This window comes from Dendrobates tinctorius, unplaced genomic scaffold, assembly GCF_039654945.1.
Source record: "Dendrobates tinctorius isolate UK_male_01 unplaced genomic scaffold, ASM3965494v1 ptg000111l, whole genome shotgun sequence".
In the NCBI taxonomy this organism is placed as follows: domain Eukaryota; kingdom Metazoa; phylum Chordata; class Amphibia; order Anura; family Dendrobatidae; genus Dendrobates; species Dendrobates tinctorius.
The window spans coordinates 38,031,636-38,043,417 of NW_027361779.1; positions in this window are offsets into that span (position 1 = coordinate 38,031,636).

The following is an 11,782-nucleotide window of genomic DNA, read 5'->3' on the forward strand; positions in this document are numbered from 1 at the left end:
CTTTATAAGACTGGTATGCAGAGTACAATTGTTCAAGGGCTCCCTCTGGTGGTAACTCGTGAGAGCTGGGCACAGTCAAGACAGTAGCTTGGTCTAGTACTCTTTTCCATAGGGAAGTTGTGTGGTGTAGCAATTCACCTTTGGTGGATTTTAGGTTCTCTTTGACTTTCCATGTAGGATTGGTTAATCTCTTGGATATTTCACTGCGAACTGTGAGAAGTTCTGTTTCCATTTCTTGCTGCTGCTGGACTGGCAGTGAAAGGGTTCTTTTAGCCTGGGACATAGTGGCAGGAGTGAAGGGTGGGGCTGCTCTGCTCCTGGTTGTCAAGGAGACCAGTACAAAGTTGCAACAAGCTGAGCTGGAGAGCAAGAAACAAGTTTATGTAAACTCCATCTTCTCAATAGCTTATAGATGGATCCTTTCTCTGGATTACAGGCTGTGAACTGTTCTTAGTAACAGGTTAAATCTTTCACTGTGCAGTTTTCTGAAGTGAAGAGAACAGAGAATGTCTGCAGTCCATGTAAGCTGCTGTTGTTGTGGCTTTACATTAGCCTTATAAACAATCCTCTTCTTGGATTACAGCTGTATACTGTTACTGTTAGTAGGTCACAGCTACTACTTTTTACTATTCTGACTCTTCCTGCTGGCTGTAAATCCCATGCATTCTATCAGCTTCTTAGATAATTGTGTAACTTGTACTTACACCACCAGGCGTCCTCAGTAGTTTTAACTCCACTGGCAATGCAACTGTAGAAAGACCAGGAGAAACAATGCTGTTTTCTTCCAAAATCTTGTATTAGTTTACAATGGACAGTAGGTAAAAAGGGGTAATCTTTACAGGTGAGCACACATGCGTCTTGAGTAATGGTTGCTGTAGGCTAAACTGAAGAAGAAAGGAGGAGCAACGTAATACAGAGCTCAACTACAGGCGGGACATAGGGACAATTTTTACAGTCTAATTCTACCTAGCAACAACAGGGAATTTTGCTGATTGGATGAAGAACTAAACACAGAGAAATATACATTACAGGTTGTTCCCATTCGTGGGACACAACATAAAGGGTAAGCAAAAAATGATGTTAGTAGAACATGAATAGGTAATAACGTGCAAATGTACAATATGCAAATGTACATTTTCACCTTTTTACACTACTATTACTATATTTACTTGGTGTTCATGTATGTATTTATATTATACTCACTTACTACAACTTACGTGCTATTTTACTTGTACCCTTCTATGACTATGCAGGTTGTCTCTTTTGAGTTTATGTAACTTCTTTTGCATAAATTATTCAGCGATAATACCAATTTTAGTCACTAATTGATTATTTGACTCGTTTACATTTTGTGTTACGTGCGCCATCACCTGGTTCAGCTGTTTTTTTTCTAATGTTTTTATATATGATTCCTAATAAAACCTTGCATTTTATATCTTTAGATTTTTGTTATGGCCTATTTTTGCATCCTGTTTCTATATTATCGTAGCCTGTGTATATATACTGTCTGCGCAGAATGCGTGTGTATGTATATTGTCTGTGCACCCTGCGTGTGTATGTATACTGTATGTGCGCAGCCTGTGTTTGTGTATACTGTCTGCGCAGCCTGCCTGTGTATGTATACTGTCTGCGCACAGCCTGCGTGTGTATGTTTACTGCCTGTGCACAGCCTGCGTGTGTATATATTCTGTCTGCGCAGCCTGCTTGTGTATGTATATGTAAGGGGTACGGGGACTAGTTTAATTCCCTGCACTCCTTGCATATATCCCTGTTAGAAACAGTATATTTCATATGTCATGTACTGTAAATATGTCCCTGATAGAAACAGTATATTTCATATGCCATGTAATGTCTATATATTGTGTATAGCTTTGTACTTACAGGGGTTGGACAAAATAGTGGAAACACCTAACGTTTTGGCATCATAATCTTCGAACATGTTATAAACATGCAAACCATGACATATGGTAATGTTTTGTAGTTGATTATTTCTGTTATGTGATATGTGTATGTAAATTAACTGTTTGTTTTGCAAAATTGTAAGAACATTGATGAAATCCTGATACCAATGGCAGACCTCTTGGATTTTCAAAGAGGCCAAATTGTTGGTGCTCATATGGCAGGCGCTAGTGTAACAGAAAGTGCCCGAATGCTTGGCGTGTCAAGAGGTACTGTCTCCAAAGTAATGACTGCATTTGAAAGAGAAGGAAAAACGTCCGCAGCAAAGCACACGTCCGGCCGAAGTTGACTGAGAGAGACCGTCGGACTCTAAAGCGAATTGTGAGAGAGGATCGCAAGACCACGGCTCCGAAAATCACTGCTGAGCTCAATGAACACCTACAGAACCCAGTTTCCACGAAAACTGTTTGTCGGGAGCTGCACAAATCTGGATTCCACGGAAGAGCTGCAATTAGAAAACCGCTGCTCTCAATGACAAATGTTTCCAAGTGTTTAGAGTGGTGTAGAAACCTCCAGAATTGGTCCCTCGAGCAGTAGAAACATGTAATATTGTCAGACGAAACATCGTTTACCCTATTTCCGACCTCCGTCAGAGTGCATGTTTGGAGACAGCCGAAAGAAGCATTCCGTCCAGACTGCCTTCTCCCAACCGTAAAACATGGCGGAGGTTCTGTGATGATCTGGGGTGCTATTTCATGGAGATCCGCCGGGCCAATGATATCCCTTCATGGAAGAATTAACAGCCAAGATTATTTAGGCATTTTGGGCGACCAAGTGCATCCTACGGTTCAAGCACTGTTCCCGGAGGGGAACGCCATCTTTCAGGATGATAATGCACCAATTCAAACAGCTAGAATCGTTAAAGCATGGCACGAGGAACATTGTAATGAAGTTGAGCATCTCATCTGGCCCCCACAATCCCCAGACCTCAACATTATTGGGCATTTATGGTCGATTTTAGAGATTCAAGTTAGACGTCGATTTCCGCTGCCATCGTCGCTCAAAGAATTGCAGGGTGCTTTAACTGAAGAATGAGCTAAAATTCCTTTGGAAACAATTCACACCTTGTATGAATCCATACCTCGGAGAATTGAGGCTGTAATCGCTGCAAAAGGTGGAACTACACCATATTAAACTAACTTTTGTTGATGTTTCCAGGTGTTTCCATTATTTTGTCCAACCCCTGTATACTTATGTGTTGTAAAGATATATATTATAGGACTTAGACCAGTAGGGGAAGCATAATAGTATAGGATAGGGATTAGTTAAACCAATAGGATTAGGTTAGTTAGGAAGGGCTAAGGAAACGTTAGTTGGGGGACCTTCCTGAAGATAGTCAGTTGGAGTGGAGTCAGGGTTTATGTGAGCCGGGAACAAGGACAGGACAGTCATGTCCACGGGAACATTTAAGCCAAGGATCCCAGCAGTCCAGGACCTTAGAGCTGACAGTCACAATATGTGGATGAATATCTGGGCAGCATCAGAATGGTAGTAGCTAACTTTGTGGGAACAACCCTAAACGTCCTAGGCCTACGGCCTGGTAAGGAATGGACGAGCCATATCTCGACTTCACCTTCAGAGAGGGAGGCGGGGGTGAACACCTGAAGTGGGTTAGTCTGACCAGTAAAGAAGCTGCAGATCTGGCGGATTCGGTGGATATTCCTGGAGGAATGAGGGACAGTACAGGGAACGGAATGGTGATATTCTGCAAAGAATCTTGAGCTGTTTCTGTGACTAAACTGGACTAGCTGAGTAAAATTGTTTTGTTGAAGATGAACCTGGACCTGACTGTCATTGTGTGGTGTTAAAAGAAAAGGAGCCCTGGCAGTGTGGAATGGACCCTGACTTACAAGTGAGTGGACTACAATGTGTTAATGTGACTGAGGGCCAGGGTGTGCCAGTACTGCCACTGTCTACCACGACTCCCCCCTGGCCTCCGTTTCATATACTGCCTGTGCACAGCCTGCTTGTGTATGTATACTGCCTGTGTGCAGTCTGCGTGGGCATTTATACTTCCTGTGCGCAGAATGCATGTGTATTTTTACTGTCTGTGCACAGCCTGTCTGTGTATACATGCAAAGTCTGCCTGTGTGTATATATATGTATATACTGTCTGTGCAGCATGTGTATATATATATATTTATATACACACGTACTGTCTGTGAGCAAAGTCTGTTATATACAGTATATACTGCACCAAAAAATAAAGGGAACACTTCCATTTGCAACCGGCTATTTGTGTTCCCTTTATTTCTTTGAGCAGTACGAGTCCATGTAGTGCTGGACATGTGTTTATTTGACCACAACATTTTATTGGGTCCTGGTGTCTCAATTTAGTGTGATTGATTAACGAGAAGAGAGAGAGCCCAAAAAAAAAAAAAAAAGTTCTAAGTCTTATCCTCCTATATATTCAGACATAGCTTGGGGATAGCATTTATGCAGGGGGCATTTATGCACACTTTATCCAAGTACAGTTTATCAAAGTACTGGCAGTTATAACATGGCAGTTAGACAGGGCAGGAGACAGGTAAGACATTTATATACATCTACTCCCTGTACATTAGGAGTACAACAAATATATACCATATGCATTTGTGTAATTTTAATCCTGGCCGCTGCATTCACACACATCCACCGCCCTGGCATTAACTCTCAACACTCCATCCACATTGGCCCCTCGCTTCTTTCCTCTCCTATGTATAGCACTCATGCTCTTTTCACGTTGTTAAACTGCACAGATCCAGTCAGTCCCACCATTCAACATCAGAGACGCTCTCACAAATCACTTAACCATCTGCTCACTCTTTCTATCCTCCTTCTCCTAGTCGCAGGAGACATTGCTCCCAACCCTGGTCCCCCATGTTATAGAAAGTCAAACCTCCCGACTGCTACACTCAGAAACCCCTCTAATCTTATTAATATTCCCTGCATGCCATCTGTCTCTCTTAATTGTGCACTTTGGAATTCTCGCTCAGTGTGTAACAAACTCTCCTTCATTCATGACTTTTTCCTTTCTAATTCTCTTAACCTCCTGGCTCTTACTGAAACCTGGATCCAGCAGTCAGACACTACCGCTGCTGCTGCTCTTTCATACGGGGGGCTTCACTTCTCTCATACCCCAAGATCAGACAATAGAGCTGGTGGAGGCGTTGGTCTGCTCCTATCACCAAAATGTACCTTTCAGGTTATCCCTCAAGTACCCTCACTTGTCTTCCCTTCTTTTGAGGTCCATGCCGTCAGACTCTACACCCCCTTCTCCATGCGAGTGGCGGTGGTGTATCGTCCTCCCGGCCCCTCCCATCAGTTCCTGGATCATTTTGCCACTTGGCTTCCACATTTTCTCTCCTGTGATATCCCTACCCTCATCATGGGTGATTTCAACATCCCCATTGCTCTTCCCCTCTCCCATCTGCTACTCACCTTTTATCTCTAACCTCCTCATTTGGCCTTTCGCAGCTTACTAATTCTCCAACGCATGAAGACGGAAACTCCTTCGATTTGGTCTTCTCTCGGCTTTGTGCAGTGGATGATTTTGCAAACTCCCCTCTCCCGCTCTCTGACCACAATCTTCTTTCATTCTCTATCAAGAACTGCCAGGCTGCTCAGGTCACCCCCACTGTCCAGACTTATAGAAACATACAGGCCATTAACACCCAGAAACTTCTGAAGAACTTGCAGTCTTCATTGGCCCCTATCTCCTCCCTCTCATGTCCTGATTCTGCATTGAAGCATTACAATGAAACACTTCAAAGTGCCCTGGATGAATTTGCACCCCCTATAAATAGAACACCACAACGCAGATGGCGACAACCCTGGCACACGGTGCAAACACGTTTCCTGCAGCGGTGCTCCAGGTGCGCCGAACGTCTGTGGAGAAAATCCAATCTACCCGAAGATTTCATCCATTTTAAGTTTATGCTTAGAACATACAACACTGCCCTTCACCTCTCCAAACAAACCTATTTCAACACCCTCATCACCTCACTGTCCAATAACCCGAAACGTCTCTTTGACACTTTTCATTCTCTACTCAATCCAAGAGTACAGGCCCCAACCACGGAGCTCCGAGCTGACGATCTGGCCAATTACTTCAAAGAAAAAATTGACCAGATCCGACAGGAAATTATCTCCCAATCACCTCATACCATGCACCGTCCTCCCTCCCCCACTGCATCTAACTCACTCTCTGATTTTGAACCAGTCACAGAAGAAGAAGTAAGCAGGCTCCTTGCATCTTCTCACCCAACTACTTGCACCAGTGACCCATTTCCGTCACAGCTCCTTCAGTCCCTTTCCCCTGCTGTCACCCCTCACCTAACTAAAATATTTAACCTCTCTCTCTCTTCTGGTATTTTTCCCTTCTCATTTAAGCATGCCATCATACATCCACTACTTAAAAAACCATCCCTCGACCAAAACTGTGCCGCTAACTATAGACCTGTCTCTAATCTTCCCTTCATCTCTAAACTCCTGGAACGCCTGGTCCACTCCCGTCTTATCCGCTATCTCTCAGAAAACTCTCTTCTCGACCCTCTCCAATCCGGTTTCCGCTCTTTACACTCCACTGAAACTGCCCTCACTAAAGTCTCTAATGATCTGCTAACAGCTAAATCAAATGGTCATTACTCCATGCTAATTCTCTTGGATCTCTCTGCAGCATTCGACACTGTGGATCATCAGCTCCTCCTCACTATGCTCCGTTCCATTGGCCTTAAGGATACCGTTCTCTCCTGGTTCTCCTCCTATCTCTCCGACCACTCCTTTACTGTATCTTTTGCCGGTTCCTCCTCCTCTCATTTTCCCCTTACTGTTGGGGTCCCCCAAGGATCGGTTCTAGGTCCCCTCCTCTTCTCCTTGTACACTGCCCCTATTGGTCAAACAATCAGTAGATTTGGTTTCCAGTACCATCTCTATGCTGATGACACCCAATTATACGCTTCTTCTCCTGACATCACGCCAGCCTTTCTAGAAAACACCGGCGATTGTCTAAACGCTGTGTCTAATATCATGTCCTCACTATATCTGAAACTGAACCTGTCAAAGACTGAACTCCTGGTGTTTCCTCCCTCTACTAATGTACCTATACCCGACATTGCCATTTCTGTGTGTGGTTCCACTATTACTCCCCAGCAACAGGCCCGCTGTCTTGGGGTCATACTTGATTCCGAGCTTTCCTTTGCCCCCCACATTCGATCACTGGCTCGCTCTTGTCATCTGCACCTCAAAAACATTTCTAGAATTCGACCTTTTCTTACCTTTGACGCTGCAAAAACTCTTACTGTTTCTCTTATTCATTCTCGTCTCGACTATTGTAACTCTCTTCTAATCGGTCTCCCTCTTACCAAACTCTCCCCCCTCCAATCTGTCTTGAATGCTGCAGCCAGGATCATATTCCTCACCAATCGTTACACTGATGCCTCTACCTTGTGCCAGTCATTACACTGGCTACCCATCCACTCCAGAATTCAGTATAAACTTATTACCCTCACTCACAAAGCCCTCCATGGCTCAGCACCACCTTACATCTCCTCCCTTGTTTCAGTATACCACCCTACCCGCGCCCTCCGTTCTGCTGATGACCTGAGATTAGCATCCTCAATAGTCAGAACCTCCCACTCCCGTCTCCAAGACTTTACACGTGCCGCACCAATTCTTTGGAATGCACTTCCCAGGTCAATACGATTAGTCCCCAATCCCCACAATTTTAAGCGTGTCCTGAAAACGCATTTATTCAGACTGGCCTACCACCCCAACACATTAACCTAATCTATCCCTGTGTGGCAGAGCCAAAAGTTTTACCATAACCAGGTTCCCCGCATCATGTTCCCACATGCTTTATGCCTCCATTAGCCCTCTGTGTCTGTACTGTTACACACTTAACATTATGACTGGTCCATACAATCAGGGTAACTGTTACCACCCACCTTTCGTGTCTCCCTCTTTCCTCATAGACTGTAAGCTTGCGAGCAGGGCCCTCTTTCCTCTTGGTATTTGTTATAATCTACTGTATGTGATTATTGTTATGCTGTAATGTCTATTGTCTGTACAAATCCCCTCTGAAATGTAAAGTGCTGCGGAATATGTCGGCGCTATAAAAATAAAATTTATTATTATTATTATTATTACATATGTAATATTACGGTCTTTGTGCCGGTTGCGTGTGTGTATATTTGTACTGTATATTTATACTCTGTACGCAGCCTGCATGTAAGTATTACATACAAAGGGTGTATATTGTATAAGATGTGTGTGCGGTGTGTATATGCTGTACATGCATGTGGGCAATGTATATACTGTATATATGTGCACACATATATAATATATGTAACAGATTCGGATCAAAATTTAGCCAGGAAATTAGTTTTGCATTGAAATTATGTCAATTGAATGTTCTTTAGCATCTTCAGAACTAGAGATAAGAGAAGATGAACTGTAACATTCAGGTTTCATTCCGGACTAGGTGTTCAGTGCTGAACTCTAAACTTGCTCTTCTCCAGGTAGTTCGTTTTACAACACCAAAGTACAGATCGTATTGGTTTCTATGGGGTTCGGGTAGAGTTCTGGTAAGCGGACCGAACTTTGAACAAAAGTTTGGTCAAACCCAAACATCCACCGGTCTGCTCATCCTTATCCAGAACATAATAAAAGTAGGGTGACAAAAATACCTTGCTGCTGTCCTGTCCAGTCATGTGCGCAGCTCTCTTCAGCCTCTACTTTCTGTCATCATTGCATTTGATGACCTTTTTCTGGGTCTTCACTCTGCTCTGGGGCTTGCGATACCGAGTAGGCCTTCTACGTCACCAATGTCCTCGTAGTCTTCTCCTGCAATGCATATTGTGACATGACTCCTGATGAAGTGAGACACGAAACGTGCGTTGGGGCGATTGGACATCCACTGGCTTTAATGTAAGTTCCTCCTGCATTTTCTGCTTTATATTTGTATACTAGATACATGGGTCATTTTTGTAATTATCCATGACCACTTGGTGATACTTTTATATTAAGTTCATATGCAGTCTATTCAACTTGCAGGTGATTTAGTGCTGCTTTATTTATATTGTATTCTTTTGCACTTGTGCCTTTATAAAATTTGCATATTTGCACATATATATTTATTAGTTGGCATGTAAATTCCTTCTACATTATCTGCTTTGTATTTGTGTACTAGATACAGTTGTGGCCAAAAGTATTGACACCCCTGCAATTTTGTCAGATAGTACTCAGTTTCTTCCTGTATATGGGGCTTTTTTGCAACTATTTATGACCACTTGGTGATACTTTTATATCAAGTCCAAATGCAGTCCATTTCATTTGCAGGGGATTCAGTGCTGCTTTATTTTGTATCTTTTTGCATCAATACCTTGATAAAATTTGCATATTTGCACATATGTATTCATTAATTGGCACCTTGCATTTTTTTATTAGAGCTGCTACAGTAATATCCAGCCAGTGTTTTGTCCTTTTGTGTGGATTAGTAGCCTGTTTAATAATGGATTTTAATATTGATTTTGAATAAAATTTACATTTTTTGGATTATACTTATACTTGGTTGTTTTGTGTTAAGTATAATTTCGAGTTCTCAGTCCAAATTTATTGTATTCTGTGGTCAAAATTGTGTATATTGTGACACAAGAAGCATTCTTGATGCTGGAAGAAAAACGCAGAGTGAAGATGCAAGAAGAGGACATTATGTGTGCAGTTCTGAAAGAAAGGAGAGGCTGGAGAGAGCTGAGCAGAAGACTAGACAGGGGGGCATGGCAGCCGAACAGGTCACATATCTGATGATGTCTATAGAGTGTTGTGGAAATGATGGCGCTATATGAATGTGTAAAATAAAAAGAGCTCTCTATGCACAAACACGCACACAAATATATTAATATTCCCACACACATGCATATCTCTATTCATTTCCATAAATGTCTGTGTATACATATGACAGACAGATCTACATTGCTAAACATATCGGTGTTCTGTATATTATACACGTAAGCTTGTATCTCTCCATCTATGACATGATATGTATAAAAAAGCACAGCAGCACTCTGTGAATGCCAAGACATATAGTGTCAATGGAAATAAAAACTTCCAAATGCATTGTCCCTCAGCAAGATGTAATTACAAAAAAGGCCAAGGTTCTTAGGCTGGTTTCACATTCGCGTATCTGTGCGCAGCGTATGATCCGCATGCATCATGCGTACATATCTTTAACATGTTATTTGCAGGGACATGTGTTTACCTGCGTTCCCATGTGGATGCGTACGCATGCATCATTTCGAGGTGTGCGGCGGTGTGCGGCAAACGCAGCACGTTGCATTTTTTTAGGCGTCAATTATGCACAGCCATGCGGCTTGAGTGCGTCAAAACAACGCATTACTGTCTATGGGAACACATTGTTATGCAAGGACATGCGTTCGATACAAATGCGTACTTCAGACTGAACATGTCCAGGAACTGGTTTCAGCCACTCCTAAAACAAAGGGGAATAAAAGGAGGTGACACAGCAAGTTCATTACTCTCAAGACTGGATGTGAGCACAAGACTTTGGATGTAAGTATAGAAGCTTTGAAAATATCAGTCTGTCTTTGCAGTCTGTACTCTGTACTAATTTTTTTTCTGTTCCTTGTAGACTGTTTGCTGCTCCGGTCCCGGACTGCCGTCCTGGTGCTGCCAATCCTCCAATTGACTGCCACTTCCCTTGTAACAAGTTCCCCAACCACTCCTAGCCTACCATCACAGCCCGGCATCCCCCAGGTCCACACTGTAACTCCCTACCGCAGACCCTGAAAGTAAATCCCATTGTTTTTCTTTTTTATTTATTTATTTGTTAAATTTCAAATTGTTTTTATTTTTGTTATTAAAAATTCTTTTGTTTCACAATACCTGTCTCCCTGTGTTTTCTTTAACTCTTTATTTAAACATGTGTGCATTGTTGAGTGAAGCATTAACAGGTGTTACAGTCAAGGTGTTTATTATTAAAGTTAAAGTCAATGTGTTAACATTAAAGTCAGCAAAAAGTACAGTTACATAACATTACAGGTACAGTTTACTTAGTGGCTTAAACCATTTTGTCTTGCCATGCCACATGTCCAATATCCGAAACAATGTAGGCAGCAAATTTATCCCTCATTTGGGCTACTTCCACTGTAGTCCTCAGAGGGTGAGGACTCAGGTTCCGCAAGTTCTAAGTTGGGTTGCACCATTTAGATACCAGCAATCCAAAGGCACACTCCACAGTTCTTCACGCCCTTGTCAGTCGGTAGTTGTAAATCCTTTTGATGTGATTAAAGTCCGAACTTGAGTATGGTTTTATGAGGTTGGCACACATTTGAAATTCCTCGTCCCCAACCACAACAAACGGCACTGGCGGTCCTTCAGTGTTCGGAAGAGGTCGTGGCTGTGGAAAATTGAAATCATTACCATACAAACGTTGGCCCATGACTAGTTTTTGAAAGTCTGGAAGTCATTTCCTCGTCCAAATGAGCCAACGTCCACGGCGACAAATCGACAGTCAGCATCTGCAATCGCCATGAGAACAATCGAAAAGTATTTTTTATAATTGAAATACTCGGATCCGCTTCCAGTTGGTTTCATAATCCAAATGTGTTTGCCGTCCACAGCCCCCAAACTGTTTTGAAAGTTGCAAATGACCAGAAATTTTTTTCAGCATTTTCCAGCCAGAGTTCAGTTGTGGGTTGTGGAGGAATTCTTCATGCAGAACGTCACATAAAGTACGGCAGGTGTCTCCGACAATTCCAGAAAGGGTGGACACTCCAATTCGAAATTGAAAATGTAGAGATGATAATGTCTCTCCGGTAGCCAGGAA